The sequence below is a fragment of the Silene latifolia genome, chromosome 8 (assembly GCF_048544455.1).
Source record: "Silene latifolia isolate original U9 population chromosome 8, ASM4854445v1, whole genome shotgun sequence".
Lineage (NCBI taxonomy): Eukaryota > Viridiplantae > Streptophyta > Magnoliopsida > Caryophyllales > Caryophyllaceae > Silene > Silene latifolia.
In genome coordinates this window covers 19276956-19281473 of record NC_133533.1, presented here as the reverse complement: position 1 = coordinate 19281473, position 4518 = coordinate 19276956, and the positions used below count along the sequence as shown (strand labels likewise).

General features: G+C 35.7%; 1 long non-coding RNA gene across 1 annotated transcript; it reads left to right on the top strand.

The window, feature by feature from the left end:
- Positions 1 to 882: 882 nt before the first annotated feature.
- On the top strand, positions 883 to 3866 carry LOC141594190 (uncharacterized). The gene is made up of 3 exons (XR_012522042.1): positions 883 to 1053; positions 2092 to 2178; positions 3665 to 3866. It is a non-coding gene; the product is annotated as an uncharacterized LOC141594190 (long non-coding RNA).
- The last annotated feature ends 652 nt before the right edge of the window (positions 3867 to 4518 follow it).

The window sequence follows — 4518 nt, the reverse complement described above, 5'->3', positions numbered from 1 at the left end:
TTGAAGGTATTTTGATTTTGACTTATACAAATAATTTGCCTTTTGACCTTATCTTTGATTTGGAATGTGATGTTCTTGAATACGTAACGAGAACACTTCCGTTCCTCTGATGAGAGTCTGGTTCTGTCGGAAGATTTTATTTGAAACTTTTGAAAGAATTTTAATTCTTACAATAAGTGACCTTTTAAATGTTTTAGTTACCGATCTCAATTCCAGTTTTATTTTCATAACCTTCCATTTCTACTTTCAAGTTTCGAGGACGAAACTTTTTAAAAGATGGGGTGATTGTAACACCCCGTATTTTAATAAGTTGGATAAAATTCTTTTAATTGCTACTTTATATTTAATTTCGTTGGTTAACAATTTATATATTTATTTTCTTAGCTAATTAGTTAATTCATCATAATTCGATACGTTAATTTTAATAATCATTAATAAGTTTATTTAAAGTTAGTTCGAGTTTATTTATTTAATAATTTCCGTTTCTTTACGAGTCCTTATGAAAGTTGTTTTAAGTAAACCCGAGATGGATTTTGGGAACAAAACCGTCCAATTAGCTATTTTGAGCTTATTTCACTAAATTAGCAATTTTTATTAATATCCGCTAATTTAGTAAAAATCGTTAATAACTCCGATTCGAATCGAATTCCTATTATTTCCGTTAGCTGACTGAGTTTATTATATTTTCACTCATTAAATTTATTTATTATTAATTCCGTTTTATTACTGAAACTTTTACTAAAAACCGATTTTTATTAACTCGAGACGGTTTTAAAAACGAACGAAATTACTTAACGATGAAGAAACGTACGTATAATTAGAAGTTAGCAAGCTAGCTGGTGTCTCATTATTATTATTATTATTATTAAAACCCCACGTCCCCACCCCCTTCATTCTTTCTTTCTTTTTCGTTGAAGGGAATCAGCAGCAACAACAACATTCAACCGTACACTATTTTCCGATCATTCAAACCCCAGATCCCGCCTCCATTCTCAACCAAATTCCGTAATTTTTGTACCATTCTCTCCCCCTTTCCTTCCTCCTCCTTTTAAGGTAAGAAAATCTCCTTTTTGTAGTGGTTTCGTCTTTCGCCGTCTTATAAAAGGTCGTCTTAAAAGACAGCTCGGTTCTTTATACTTTTCCTCATTTTGTATGCTCTATTTTAGTTGCGATTATTAATTTTATCCGTAGTTATAATAATTGTTTTCTATACTGTCACTATATTATTGGCAAGATGGGGTTAATTGTCTGACAAAATTGTCGAAATATGGTTACCGATTTTAGGGGGGGCACTGAAATATGTTAATGGGTATTGTAACTAGTATTGGTAAATTATGAATTAGGTTGGAAATTATTGGATTAGAATCAATATTCTGGATGAAGTGGGTAGGGGAACTACTAAGCGTACTTCCGTCTTTACGATTTGGGCTATTGTTTTGCTAGATAGATGTGTGCTGTAGACTTGTAGAAGGGTCATAATTTTGGAAAGTGTGTTTAGTGTTGTTGTACTTGGCATCATCATAAGTGTGCTGCGATTAATTTTATGCACTCATGGTATACAAGACAAACTGAATAAAGGGCTATAAGTGTTACATTTAGATTAGGATTAGTTACCTAGATTATTTAAGGATGGTAGTATTAGCTGGCTTCTTTGGGAATGGTATTTCCCTAATGATGTAAGGATGGTAGTATTAGCTGCCATCCATGGGAATTGTAGTTACCTAATAAAGTTAGGATGGTAGTGTTAGCTGGCATTTCTGAGAAATGGAGTATTATGTTATGAGACGGAGTAATGAGTAGGACGGAGTAATGAGAGAGATGGGGTAGAGAGTTGAGATTGAATTAATTTTTGGGACGAGAGTGACTTTTATAAGGTTGGCCTAGCAGCGGCCTAGCTGTGGCCTGGCCGTGGCCTGGCTGTGGCCTAGGCAGTGGCCTGGCCGTGGCCTGGCTAAGTCGCGAGTTTGGGCCGTATCTATAAATTGTTTTGACGCTAGTTTGGTTTATTTAAAATATAATTAAATTAATTTACGTCTCATATTTTATATAAAGATAATTCGTTAATATCGTCCTTTCACATAATTATTTTAGGTGGCTCATATGGGGTTGAAGATGAAGAGTAATTTTGGGGTTTTAGAAGCTTTCTCAAGTTTTTACTTGTCTCTTTGCTAGCGTAAGGTAACTATTCCGAGTTACTCGACGAGTTAATGTCACATTAGTAGTTAATGTGTGTCTGTTGTTTGATAAGTGTTTAGGTGAATGAATAATGTTAGGATCGTTTACAAAATGAAATTGTAATTAATAGGCAAATGAATTTTATGGTGATAATTGTAATGTTTTGTTGATTGTGCCGAAAACTGAGCCTTAGTCCCTTTGACTGATGCGATGTCAGTTAATTGAGTGATTGGTCACCATAATTTGACCTGCACTGTCGCAGGTCAATTTGGGTTGCATGGTAAAAATTCGGTTGAATGAATTAGATAATCGGCCTTTTTCTTGTTTTAGGCCATTTATTATATCTCCGTTTCACATGTGTAGTTAATTGAATTTAAATAGCTTCTTATTTAGTTAATTGAATTTAAATAGCTTCTTATTTAGTTAGTTGAATTTAAATAGCTTCTTATTTTGTAGAAATGGCCCTAGTTTCCCCTAAAGCCTTAAATATTGTTAGAATTGCTAGGATTGGAAATTAGTATTGAGTACTTATTGAGGAACTGTTGGTTTATCTGGCAATTGAATAGACAATATTATATAGCCTTTCACATGATAGAATGTTAGAATTCATGTTGGTAAGTGGGACTTTTTGCCCTCTTATGGTTAAGTGGATGACTTAAGTGACTTGTGTGGTGAGTCGTGTGTGGTGTGGGCTAAAGTATTCAAGCGGGACTAGGCGTGACTAGGTCCTAGGTGAGTGTTTGCCTTCATCATAGATAGGTCTTTATAGTCTCTGACGAGTATATGTTCACCGCTTGATAGCCTTTGTGTTCCTGACTAGTGGATGTTTATCCAAGTTGGGGCATGACCTCAGGTACTAATTTTGATAGTATGGGGTCAGCTTAAGTACTAGCCGACCCTTCGGTGGTGTCCTTAGGGTACTCACTTCACTTTGTTTTAAAAAAGTTGTGAGTCTTGGGTGCGGTGGTGTGTATCCGCATGTCTAGGTCTGCGTAGATTTTAGGCTAGGGTTGTGTTGTCTCTTGGCCATGTTTTCTTAATAGTAACCGTGAGCCAAGATACCGGTTCGATTACCTTCCCTACCTCGTGGTATAGACTTGAGTTACAAAGTGACTATTGACGGTGCTAAGAACTTATGCCTGTCTTTGATATATTGCCCTTTCTTGTATGGTGATTCTATGAATCATAGAAGGTGAGATGCAAGCCGGCTATGGTTGATAGAGTTTGGATTCCTGGATGTTATGTGATCCACATGATAGTGTAGTATGAGTCGGTCTAGTATTCACATGCTAGGACTAAGTGTTTTTATATTGTTGTTCACATGATAAGCACGATTGCCTTAGCATCTATATGCTAAGGCAGTGTGTGATTCGTATTCATATTCTTATGTTTACATGTTATATTAATTATGACATTTCGTGGCTGGGAGAACTCGGAGTTACTCCCCACTGACTGTGGCTTTCGTATTTGTATAAAATGCGAATGACAGGTAGGTGATGCATATATGGGGTACATGGACGAGCTAGCGAGCAAAGTAACCTTGGGACCTAGACTGGTTTTATTTCAGTGTGACCCTTAAACCCTTTTTATGTCACATACATTTTAGGGACATATGTCTCCCTTTTCTATTTTGGGTTTGTATCTTTACTTTTTCTTATCATTAGCTATGTATGTAAAGTAGTTCATTAGCATTGCAGGTTTTGGCACCCGCTTCTGGGAATGTTGGAAATGTTGTGATTGGTTTAGAAAATTTTTGAAATTACAGGTTTTTGGCTAGTTGAACCAATTACAAACATATCCTACCAGTTTTTCTGTAGAATTTACGTATTTAATTAAGGCTAGATTTAAGGGTGTCACATGTGACGAGTGAATTGAAGTATGAGAATTGTTTAAATAAGAGAGCCTTAGATTTATGCATGGCGAGTGTTCAGATTATAGGTGGTTATCTTTGACATGCGGTGGTGATGGGGATAATGTGAAGATATAGCTAGGATTTAGTATTATTGAGTTACGAGGACGTAACATTTATCTTAAGAGGAGTAGGATGCGACAAAGAAAGTTAATGGTTGTACATGTTGTAGTAGATTTGGAAGTTTGAGTCTTGATGTAGAATAAAAGAATGATTTGTGTTGTGGTTGATTTTGTTAAAGGTCATGACCGTGCTTGTAGTAGTTCGATGTTTAGGAATGGGAGAATATTTCAATAGTGTTGACAGTTGGATGATGACGTTATGAGTGTGAGTAAACTTCGAGGACGAAGTTCCTTTTAAGGGTGGTAGAATGTAACATTTCGTTTGATGTTATGAGTATCTTGATATTGGATTTTAGCTAGCAGCGTTTGTGG